Source organism: Suncus etruscus, chromosome 5 (genome assembly GCF_024139225.1).
Source record: "Suncus etruscus isolate mSunEtr1 chromosome 5, mSunEtr1.pri.cur, whole genome shotgun sequence".
NCBI lineage: Eukaryota > Metazoa > Chordata > Mammalia > Eulipotyphla > Soricidae > Suncus > Suncus etruscus.
In genome coordinates this window covers 55,029,119-55,042,053 of record NC_064852.1, presented here as the reverse complement: position 1 = coordinate 55,042,053, position 12,935 = coordinate 55,029,119, and the positions used below count along the sequence as shown (strand labels likewise).

The 12,935-nt window shown below is 37.6% G+C and overlaps 1 protein-coding gene and 1 non-coding gene across 2 annotated transcripts in view; both read right to left on the bottom strand.

Moving 5' to 3' along the window:
• Positions 1–12,935, bottom strand: part of TMEM163 (transmembrane protein 163) — a 230,587-nt gene that overhangs the window by 158,676 nt on the left and 58,976 nt on the right. The gene's annotated exons all lie outside the window — the stretch shown is intronic.
• LOC126009790 (U6 spliceosomal RNA) lies at positions 8,111–8,214 on the bottom strand. Its single transcript, XR_007495993.1, has one exon. It is a non-coding gene; the product is annotated as a U6 spliceosomal RNA (small nuclear RNA).

Sequence of the window (12,935 nt, the reverse complement as noted above, 5' to 3'; positions counted from 1 at the left end):
CAGTAAACAGGAATCTTATGAGGAACTTCAGAGTTGGAATTCAAAAGGGTCAGAACAAATTATTGTGCTGGTTTTTTAAATCCCCTAAATCTCCCTCCCATTCCATCCTCTCTCCTGCTATTCAGTCTACCACTGTCACCTAGGCCACTCAACCATTCCCTTTCTCATACACATGGGACTGAGTATGAGAAAACAAGATGCAGCGCCACACTCCCAGCACTTAGAAAAGACCTCCTAAATAAAATAAAATAAAATTAAAATAATAAATAATTTCAAAAGAAATTCTGATTATCTGAAAAGCCACCTATTGCTACACCATTTAGACAATGCCATGACTTTTTTTGTTTTTGTTTTGGGGTCACAACTAGAAGTGTTCTCCTGTCTCAGCATTCAGGAATCAATCTCGGTGGTGCTTAGGGACCGTATGGGATGTCAGGGATCAAAACCAGGTCACCAGGTTCAAGGCAAGTGCACTACTCATTGTTCTATAGCTCTGGCCCCAACCATGACTTCTTTTATCTGTGGTTGCTGATTCCAGTTCTGATCTACCATTTTCTCATAACCTTTCATTTGCTAGTCTATAAGATATTCATCCCAATGGTGTCTCTGCAGCAAGAGAGGTTTCCAAGAGGCTGATAGCAAAATGTCAGTGAGACAATGTGCCATATAAATGTACTATATTTGTGTAAAATTTTGTCCTTGGGGAGCCTCTTTTGTCTAGTTATAGCAAACTGTCTACTGAATCATAAATAAAAAAAAAACAACCTAGAAAATGCCACAAAAACAACAGCAATGCAAAAAGATGGCATACAGTTCCTCCCAAGACTTCAAGTATAAGATGCTTTCCAAACTACTGATAAAAATAAAATGAAAATTCTCTTTTTCTGAATATGCACATGTCTCCTAATGAACAAAGACATTAATATCTCCTTGTCTCACTATCAGGTCAGTCATATCATTATGTTCATGTGTTATTTCTCTCCGGCATTAAATCATCTTTGTACTTCTCTTCTAGTTTGCAATTCAATTTTCCTTAAAAGAATTAGTCTCTCTAGGTTATCATTTATCCAAGACTTTGGTTCTCCTCACTGTCATTTCTATATACTTAGAAATATAGCTCCAATTGGAGGGAGTCGCATGCAGTAGTGCTCAGGAGCTATTCCTGGCTCTATGCTGTGACCCCTGAAGTTACTAAGGAGACCATTTATGCAGAACCAGAGAATGAACTGAGGTCTGTGGTAGGCAAAGTAAGTACCTTATCTCCTTTACTATTTCTGGTACCCTATAGTTCTAATTTTTAAGAACTAGTTCTACAATCAGCATTTAGACAACGGTCAACCCATATCTGTAAAACACATTAAGTTAATAAGAGAAAACCTAAAATTCAAAGTCAAAGGATAAAATACAAACAGCTCCAAAGGTAGAAAAAGGAGGGATAATATATTCTTTGAGACATCTGTGTAAAAATGGCAGAACTTAAGGATCAATGCTAAGGAGCAGTATCAGGTTTGAGGAGAGTACAAGGCATATGCTGAACCCTGGTTCAATCCTGTCACCATGCGTCCTCCTTGCACCACCAGATATAGTCCTAGAAGCAACCGAGTACTATAGAGGTGGCTCAGATGGCTAGCACTAAAACATGGCTAAGAATACCCAAAAGTGACCCTTAGACTCCTAAGCGCTGCTTAAGAGTCTCACCTTACCTCCACCACATAGAAAAGAAAATGTCAAAAAATCTATAAAACAGTTTGCAGGCAGGGTAGAAAAGATATAAATCAATATACACAAAAATCAGTCTTGCTTCCATAAATTAACAAAGTATTTGTTTTAGAATAGCACTAGAAATACAAGTAGATCTAACAAAATATGCATGGTAATAATGTGATTAAAAAAAAAAAAACAGAAAATATTGATGGAAGAATCAAAGAAGAAATAAACAAACCTTAATCACAGACTGGATCTAGTCAAGACACAAATTTTCCCCAAATTGATAGCAGCTTTAACACAATTACTGTCAAATCCTAAAGGAATTTTTGTTTGTTTGTTTTGGGGGTCACACCAGCAGCACTCAGGAGTTACTCCCCACTCTGCTCAGAAATTGCTCCTGGTAGGCACGTGGGTGAGGGAGGAGGGGGCAACATATGGGATGCCGGGATTCAAACCAAGTCAGTCCTGTGTCGGCCCCTTGCAAGGCAAATGCCATACTGCTGTGCTATCTCTCCAGCCGCCCTTAAGGATTTTTTAAATCTATCAACAAAATAATTCTAAAATTCATAAAGAAAGATAAATAAATCAAAAACGTTTAATTGAGAGACCTGGAGGAATAGCTCAATGACTTAGGACACCTACATTGCAAACATATGGTTGCAAGTTCAGTCCCCTATTCTGTTACATGTGCTGACACAGCATTGTTGTCTATGATCCCTGGTGCTTCGATTTCCAGTGATTCTACAGTCAGTTGTGTGTACAATCTCTAGTCATCTCAATCACATAACCACAGCAAAGGAAAAGACTAAAGAAGAAACAAATATTTTTTGAAACTGAAAACTAAGGTTAAAGGAATTATGCAACATATTTTTAACTTTATTAGCAAACTATAGCAAACATTGTGCTACTACAATGGCAAATGAACAGAAGTCAATTTGGAGAACAAGTTCATCACTGAACTCAAAAGTGTTCTGTATCATGGGGCCGGAGAAATAGCACAGTGGTAGGGTGTTTGCCTTGGAAGTGGTTGACCCAGAATGGACAGTGGTTTAAACTCCGGCATCCCATATGGTCCCCTGAGCTTGCCAGGGGGAGATTTCTGAGTGCAGAGCCAGGAGTAACCCCTGAGTGCTGCCAGGTGTGAACCAAAAACAAAACAAATCAAAAAAAGTGTTCTGTATCATAACCCACTAGTGGAATGCAAATCAAAACCACAATAAGATATCACTTTACACTTTATGCCCACTAGAATATTATAGATGAAGACTATTATTCACAGCAAGTGCTTACCGGGATATAGAGCAACTGGAACTCATATGTACATCATTCTGAGAAAAGTTTGATGCTTTTTTCTAAATTAAGCCTTACTCCAGTAATCCTGTTTTTCAACATTTGCTCATAGGCAAGTAAACATTTACCCGTAGGCAGGTAAACCTTTTTGCAAGATTCAGCATTGGCCTAAATTCAATTAGGCCATTTCTTTATTGTGTATGAAAGTGTTCTGTTATAAGTTTAATAGTTGTAACAGAAATTAAATGGCCTATAAAGCTAACAATAATATCTGGCACTTTTCAGAAAAGTTTCCAACAATTATCCTAGGAAAAAAATTATCTAGATGAACACAAAAGGCTGTATATACATGTTTATAGAAGTTCATTCAAAATCACCAAAACCTGAACCAGCACAATGTCTATCTGTTAAAAAGCAGGGAAGATAAGAATCAACATCTAGCACCCACCAAATAAAGGTTGTTTTTACAAATGGATTTGAATTGTATACTCACTGTTATAAAAAAAAGAAAGATAACCCTCGGGCCAGAGAGACAGTATAAAGGTTAAGCACTTTGACTTGCATATGACTGGCTTCAGTTCAAATCCCAACACCACAAGCTCTACCTGAGGATAGTAATTCCTCTGTAGAGAGCCAGCAATAGCTCTTGAGCTATTTGGGTGTAGCTCTCAACAAAGAAACAAAAATACTTCCAATTTATAAGTAGTCCATCTACTTAAGCGTTACTGCTTCTAACTTAGGCTTTCTGAAGTGAGGAAAATTATTCAAGGTGTTTAGACCTTGCTTCTTATCACCAGTATTAGTTTGTAATGTTTCTTTTTATCTATTTAGCCCATGGGAATTTAAGCTATAAGTATTTCATTCACTTTAATGACAAGTAAACACTTCCTTAGGGTGACTACATTTGATGGCTCATAAATAAAATTTTCATGGTGCTGAAGAATCATGTGTAATAAATCACTTTACATTAATTTTTGGTGGAGCAAAATGAAATTTCAAAAAAATAGAACTGAATGCCTGAATTCTGGAGACATTCTGTAGTCTATAATATAAGAAAAATATAACACATTTGAACTTGATTTCAAGATTAAAAAAAAAGGTCTGTTCAACAAAATTACAGGCAAAAATGTGAAAATTATTTAAAATTATATTTAATGTTTTATGAAATATAAGTGTATGCTATTTTAAAACATAAAATTAGCTAAATCATTAAAAAATAAAAGTGTTAAGAAATAAGTGGATAAAATATATTTGCACTAGTCACATAAAAGGAAATACTTGAAAAGGTAGATTGCAATTAGTAATCAAACAAAACCTGAAGAACACAAACACTCCACACCCTTCACCAGGACTCTCAAGCCCAGTGCTTATTACCAAACTAGTGACCAATGCATCTTCAAATTGCAATTACATTGGAACTATTTCCAGTACCTTTTTGCAAAACTATGATTTATTCTTGGAATTCAATTCTTGATAGCTGTGAAAAGACAGAATTTAGAAGTGTAATATTTGGGTTATGTTTATATTGACAGTTTTCAATATCTATAAAACAAAAAATGGAACTATGTATGATTAAAACTCACAAGGAGTGGAAGGCTGGAGTAATAGTACAGTGGGTAGGATGCTTGCCTTGTATATAGCTATAACTAACCTGGGTCAATCCTAGCACCCCATATGATACTCTTATTCCTGCCAAGAGTGATCTCTGAAAAAAAAATCAGAAGTAATCCCTGAGTACTATTGGATATGTCCCCAAAAATAAATTAAAAAAATTGTAAAAACACAGAAATTTCAAAAAGCATGGATGCAGTAACCAAAAATTTGAACCATTTAAGTGTATTGGAATGGATCATTTGAAAGTATTTCTATAAAACACTATGCAGTTATGATATATAATTCAGTAGCTATGCATGTTCTGTCCATGATATAGAGATAAATAAAGGAAAGTACAAATCAATATATATATAATATGGGGTGCAAAGAGGTATAGGGGTAAGATATTTTCCTTGCACATGGTTAAGCCAAGTTCAATCCTCAGTAATCCATTGTCTCTTAAGCCTACCAGGAAGGATCCTGAGCTCAAGAGTCAAAAGTAAGCCTGGAGTACCACCAGATATGGCCAAAAATCAAACAAACAAAATGTTTTTTTGTACGACTATATTTTTAAATTATCTTATCTCAACGCTGTGGTTTACAGAGTTTCATAATATTGTTTTTTCTGGCATTCAATGTTGCACATTAATCTCACCACTATTATAATATTCCATCCACCATTGTCCGCAAAGTCTCCAAAGCCTGTTCCCTTGGCAAGCACAACTAATGGCCAACTGAATCATCTAAAAACACTTCAGTAATAGAAAATTTGTGAAAATTGTTACACAATGGGGTTATTAATCATTGTCTGAAACTTAACTAAGCTATTTGCTGCTGGTTGATTATTCTGTGCATTGTCCTTTATTAGTTGGCTTCTGTGCTCCTTTCCTATCTAATTTATTGTACTCTTACTGGGGCGTGTCAGTGTTGTTGAGTTTGGAGGTGTTATGCACTATAGGAATCCTAAGACCTGTAGAAATGAGCCTATGAGCCTACATGGAGGCAATTGTGGGGTGTGAATGTGGCTGCTTCCAGAAGCACCATGGAAAAGTTCCCAGAATTTTCAGCCCAAAACCCATTGTACCTGGAATTTTTGTCAGTGTGGTGTCTCTACAGAGATTAGTTGTGAAACAATGAAGTTGGGCCTTTGGCATGGCAGCAGCTATGGGGTGGGTAGGTGAGTTTGTTGGTTTGTTGGTTGGTTTTCAATCACACCTGGCACTGTTCACAGATAACTCTTGGTTCTGCACTCAGGAATCAATCCTGGCGGGATTAAACACAGCAAGCCACATGCAAGGCAAGTTATCTTACACTATCTCTCTGGCCACATAAATGCTAATTTCACTCAGACATTAAGAAAATTCATGCGTAGCTTACCCTTTAAAATGTTCCTAGAAAAACATTTTGCCAGTATACAAGTTTAGGAGGAATCCACAGACTACAATTTTAGGGTAATTTTGTGACTGGAAAAAAAAATAAAAGGAATTTTGCGTTGTTATTGTGGTTGTTTTTCATGGAATCAGAGAAAGAAAATTATAACAAAAACCTGTACACAGTCTTTCTTAAATAACTCATGGTTATTTAATTATTCATTAACTCAACTTTTGTCTTGAAATCAATGTACAAACATATCCTTTTGGGAAGAAACTCAAGTATCAAGCTCAGGGTCTCATCCATGGTAAGAAGGGACTCTAGCACTGAGACACATTCCTACTGACCTTCTGCTCTAAGATAGATGCCTGAACTGGCAAGTATGCAAACTCTTTTTCTTTTTTTTTCTTTTTGGTTTTTGGGCCACACCCGGTGATGCTCAGGGATTACTCCTGGCTATGCGCTCAGACATCGCTCCTGGCTTGGGGGCCCACATGGGACTCTGGGGGGATCAAACCACGGTCCATCCTAGGTTAGCACGTGCAAGACAAATGCCCTACCACCTGCTCCACCACTTCTGCAAACTCTTTTTCAAAAGTAAAGGGAACATACTGAAGCTTAAGGAAGCACACCAAACTCACAAAACTTCAGAAACAGTGGAGGCAAATGCAGAATAGGAACTGTAGATGCAAATTAACAAAATAATTTTGTTCTTGTTCTAGAGCCAAACTCAGCAGTGCTCAGGAGTTACTCCTGGCTCTGATTTCAGTGATTACTCCTGGTATGCTCATGGGAACCATATGAGGTGCCAAAATTCAAACCCTAACTGGCTGCATGCAAGGCAAACACTCTTCCTGCTGTACTATTGCTCCAGCCACAATAATTTCAGTCTTAACTATAATAATCTTCTGTTCTTGATAGTTTTTCATGTAATTTCAACTTTCATATGCACATAGAAAAAAAGACAAACTGCAAGTATGACTAAAATGTCAATAGTGACTCATTCTGGGATTTGAGAAGTGAGTCACTATTTCTCTTCCCTTTCTATTTATCTCCTAGAAAAACGCTGAAAGGGATGTATTAATCTCTTGGCACCACTAAACTTAAATTCACTAGTACTTCTGGGACTTATCACATCATGGGTTCCAGAACTGTAAGGAAGCACAAAGAATTTTCTAAGACTTTCCACAACTATTCATACCTAATAATGAAATGCAGTATTTCTGTACCATGCTCAGCACACTCAGAATATCAGCCCAGCTAATATTCCTCCCCCCTTTTTTTTCCTCTAAGCCATGTGTAGCAAGTCTACTGCAGTTTGTGCTTGGTAGGTTGATGACATGTCACAGCTGACAGCACTCTTCAAATCAGCCCCCTGACCCCATTGGCCAAACCATGTATCTGGTCAGGGCTTCTAAATTAGTTTCATCTCTTTAGGTGACCCACTCTCTCTAGCCAGTCATACTTTCCTCTCTGGATGCGAAGTCAAGGAAGACTGGCTGCAGAGAAAGTAGCATTAAGCAAATGAGGATCACAGAGGTAGTTGATAAGAGCACAAGTCCTGCCAGTCTTTTAAACCTCAATTTCCTGGTTTTCTTCCTCTTAGAGTAAATCTTAAGATTCAGTACTGACTAAGATACTTTAACTCTGTCTGGTTCCTGTTCCTTAGTAATATAATTAATAAAGGAAATTGAAACTGGTGGTGGCCATGGTCTTAAAAGAGTATATGCTTAAATCTAAACTAGCAATAATTTTGTAAACCATGTTCTTTAATTAAATAAAACTTTTTGTAAAAAGAAATATCATTCTAATATTTACAAGCATGTTTGGTGGCCCTCTGTGTTCTTGGTCTGAGTAATAAAAGATGATCCATACGACAAAATTCAAAAGAGGACCCAAAGTTTATCACACTCCAGATTTCTTAGAAAATTGTTTTTGTTTTTGTTTTTGTTTTTGTTTTTGGGCCACATCCGGTGATGCTCAGGAGTTACTCCTGGCTATGCACTCAGAAATCGCTCCTGGCATGGGCGACCATATGGAATGCTGGGGGATTGAACACAGTCTGTTTGTCCTAGGCTAGCACCTGCAAGGCAAATGCCCTATCATTGCGCCACTGCTCTGGCCCCTTTTAGAAACTTTTTTTTTTTTTTTTGATATGGAACGCTTCATGAATTTGCATGTCATCCTTGTACAGGGGCCATGTTAATCTCTGTATAGTTCCAATTTTAGTATCTGTGCTGCTGAAGCGAGCACCAAAAACACAAAAGCATGGATTTGATTCTTTGAACCAGTTTTACAATAGGTTCTGGACTGGATTGGGAGAGTGACCGTTAGAAGTCACAGTGAAGTGTCCTAATCATGTACATACATGTCCCATATTCACCCATCCCAACCCTGAGCCTCAATCTAGGAAGGACAACCATGTTGTTTACAATTAAGCAGAGTTTAAGTATAAGAGTATAATTTAACAGAGGCTAAGAGATGCTCTGTACTCCATCCTCCCTCCATGGGCAAGGCAAGAATCATCATCATTCCCTAGGGAAGCAGGCAGAATTGAGGTGATGAGGTGACTTTGAGTAGCAAGGCCAGGCAGGCTACCCAGCTAGTTAGTGGGCAGAAAAATGCATCATTTCCACCACTTTTAAACTCCTATGTTAAGGTCATTCTACGGGGAACCACCCAAACTGACATACTTGCTGACCATGTGTGACCTCACAAGCCACTCCTACCTGAAAGGTCCAAAACAAAGTATCATGGGTCCTTTTTTAGTCCATAGCTCTCCACACTTCTTGCCCCCCATATCACAGCATTTTCACTGAGACCACATCTTCCTTTATTCCTTCATATATTCCAAGTCTGATATTTTTGACATAACTTCCTGTGTGGACAGCAAAGCTGGGCTCCCATCAGAAATTGTGCTGATTGGTACATGTCTTTATAGAAAATGAAAAGCCACACAAAATGATCATGGCATTCACAACACAACCCTTTCCCATAACTATAACTAAATGGAGAGTTTCTTATTATAGGTTGAGTTGTGTCAGCTCAATATCAGCTTCAGAGTCCATCAAACTCATCTGATGAACTTGCTAAAATATGGATACTTCGTCCCACTTCTAGACTTTATTTTTTGCTTGTTGGTTTGGTTTTGGTTTGGGGACCACAATTGTCTGTAATCAGGGCTTAATTCTGATTCTGTGCTTATTAGTCACTCCAGATGGTACTCAAGAAATCATATATAGTACCAGGGATGGAACCTAGGTCAATGGCATGTGAGGAAATTGTACCCATTGTACCATTTTTCCAAACCTAAAGTTTTATTTTTATAGATTTGGTATGGAGTCTAAAAATGTACATGTCTAGCAAGTTCCTAGCTGGCATAAGTTGAATAATAAATTCCAAAAGATTGATCTCTGATACCTGTAAATGTTACCTAATATGGCAAATGGGACTTGTCATTTATCTGAAGGCCCTAGAGTTGGGGAGATTACTCAGCTGCTCATAAATGTCATCTCAAGGTTCTTTATGAAAGTCAAGCAGAGGAAAATTAGGCAAAAGAACAAAATGTAATGTAGAAATGAAAAGTTGGAAGAGGCGAGAAGTGTTCCAAGTGTGTTTTTTTTCAGTCACTAAGCCTGTGATATTTTATAGTAAATGTTTTAAAAATAATAGCAGATAATTATGCTTTTGCTAGTTGGGGTCCTTACTCTGAGAATCAATGAATTCCACTGATCCCCAGTGCCTTTGTATTTTGTTGTTGTTTTATCTTTATTTAAACACTGTGATCACAAACATGACTGTAGTTGGGTTTTAATCTCAAAAAGAACATTCCTCTTCACTAGTGCAACATTCCCACCACCAATGCACCCCATATCCCTCCACCCACACCCCCTGCCTGTATTCGATACAGGCATTCTACTTCTCTCACTCATTAACATTGTGATGGTACTTGTTAGTGTTCTAACAGCACTCACTCCTCATTGAGGTGAGCTTCATGTCATGAGCCAGTCCTTTTGGCCCTCAGCTCTGGGCAGCATTACAATAATGTCTTTTATTTTTATTAAAACTCATAGATAAATGAGACTGTTCTGTGTGTGTGTCTCTCTCTCCCTCTGACTTATTTCAGTCAGCATAATAGCTTTCATGTCCATCCATGTTTAGAAAAATTTCATGACTTCATCTTTTCTGACAACTGCATAATATTCTATTGTGTATCTGTATCAGTTTCTTTAGCCATTCATCTGTTGAAGGGCATCTTGGTTACTTCTAGAATCTGGCTATTGTAAATAGTGCTGCAAGGAATATAGGTATAAGGAAGGAATTTTTGTGTTTCATTTTTGTGTTTCTATGGTATACCCCTGGTAGTGATATAGTTGGATCATATGGGAGCTCAATTTCCAGTTTTTTGAGGATTCTCCACATTGTTTTCCATAAGGGCTGGACTAGACAGCATTCCCACCAGCAGTGAACAAGGAGAGTTTCTTTCTCCCCACATCCCCGCCATCACTTACTGTTCTTAATCTTTGTGATGTGTGCCAGTATCTTTGGCATGAGATGGTTCCTCATTGCTGGCTTGATTTGCATCTCCCTGATAAATAGTGACCTAGAGCATTTTTTTCGTTCTACATTTTTTTGTGGTTTTTGGGTCACACCCTGCAATGTTCAGTGGAAACTCCTGGCTCCATGCTCAGAAATTGCTCCTGGCAGGCACAGGGGACCATATGGGAAGCCGAATTCGAACTGATGACCTTCTGTATGAAAGGCAAATGCCTTACCTCCATGCTATCTCTCTGGCCCCAGGAGCATTTTTTTCATGTGCCTTTTGGCCATTTGTATTTCTTCTTTGTCCTGAGTGTCTTTGAATGCTACTTTGATGGAATGGGGATCTGAAAGATTCAGGCACCTCTAGTCACCTCTAGTCACTGCTCCCATTTCTATAACTGGAGAACAATATCACAAGCCTCAGAACACCTTCTAAAGCATTAAATAAGATAATGTGTATAATTTCTGTCTGGATTATAAAAAGTGCTCAACCAAACAGCTGCTACTATTATTGTTTCCATGAAGTGAGAATGCTGTAAAAGTAGCTAAATATACATGCTTCACTCTGGTTAGCATAAGCCACCATGATAAGATGTGTTTGTTAGTACACATTAGAAGAGCCTCCCTATAAAATCTGCTTCTGTCATACATAAAGGATTGGGAGTGATAGCAAAAGCAGCAGGAAGTGAAAAATCATCTCCTCTATCTATCCCATCTCACATTAACCCACACCCAATATACCCTGAACTTCCTAAATGACTTTAAAGTATACTCTTTCCTATAGCTACATATTCAAGCATATTACATATACATTTTATTACATATATATGTAATGTATTATGTATATTATGTATACATATATACATTATATACATATACATTGTGTATATTATGTATGCATGTATGTATACATTACATATAAACATATTTTATACATATACATAATACATATTATTATTCAATAATACTGAAAAAAATGAGATCCAAATTACAACCACCAAACTTTAAAATGTACCTATCAAGGTGGCAGGTTGGGATGTGGGAAGGAACTTGAGAACCTGGTGAAGGAAAGTTGATACTGGTGGTATGATTGGAGTTAAAACATTTTATGTCTAAAACTCAATGATCAATAACTTGTAAATTATGGTCCTTTAATTAAATTTAAATTTTAATAAGTTTTAGAATATTTTAATTTTAAAATTTAGTTAAATCCATTCTTGTTTCTGCCTCTACATAGGTAGTGTCATCTGTCAAAAAGCCTCTCTGAAGACTTCACCATCTCTATCTTCAACACAGCTATTCTAGACTGAATTTTTCCAGTGAAGGACCCTCCTCATTTTGGCCTGAGATGCTAGACTATACTCCCAGCCAGCCCTATTCAGGAACAAATGGGAACACACAACTTAGGAATTACCCAACCAGAACAAAAAAAATTCACTTAACAGAGAAGGTCATAGAAATATTACAGTGGGTAAGGAAATTGTCTTGCACATGGGTGACCTGGGTTAGAACCCCATCACCATTTACAGTCCTCTGAGCACTTCCAGAAGTGACCCCAAAACAGAGAGTTAGGAATTATCCCTGAATATTGCTCAGACATTGCAGCCATTCTGAACTGCTTATGGCCAGAATATGTGTTTAGGGCTACAACTGTTCTGAATCCCCTATAGCAACACAACCTGTGTTCTCTCTAATTCAAACAAGTAACAGCTTCTAAAAGTATATGAAAAGGAAAAGCGTGAAATATATTTTTTCAGTATTAAACAATTACTTTATTAAACACCATGGATATAAGATTGTTCATAATACATTTGTTGTTTTTCCACAGTTAAAGTTATACAATATACAAGCGTGAAATATATTTTAAGAAAATTTCCCGAAGTCACTACTTCTGGGGGGAAGCACTCATTCAACTAGAGTATTAGAGTGGTATTTGTTTAATGACTCACATAGTGTTCAGTTAATCATTACATCTCCTGAGCTGGGAGGAAAAGGCAATTCCACAGTCTAAATCAACTAAAACCACCCAAATGCATTCAGTGACATTTATAATGTTTTCTTCTAACAAATCTTCTGAACCATGTAGTTAGAAAACTACGGCAGAGTAATTAATGGGCAAAGCTCTGGAATATCTGGGCTATAGATTCAGGCCTGGTATTGGCCACAAGACTGACTGGGCCTCACTTACAACTTTTACTACACCCAGGATATTCTAAAGGGCCACAGGTGAAAACCGGGTAAGTGGAGGGACCACGTCACAAGACTAAGGGGTCAACCAATAGAAGGGGATGCAGGTGGAAAAGAGGGCCACAGTCAGGAAAAGTTTGGGAAGCACTGCTCTCCACTGAAGCTAAGAAAAAAAGGAAGAGATCCGAAACCAAAACTATATAACAAAGCAAGAGATGGTCCCCCAAATGGCAATTGTAAGGAGT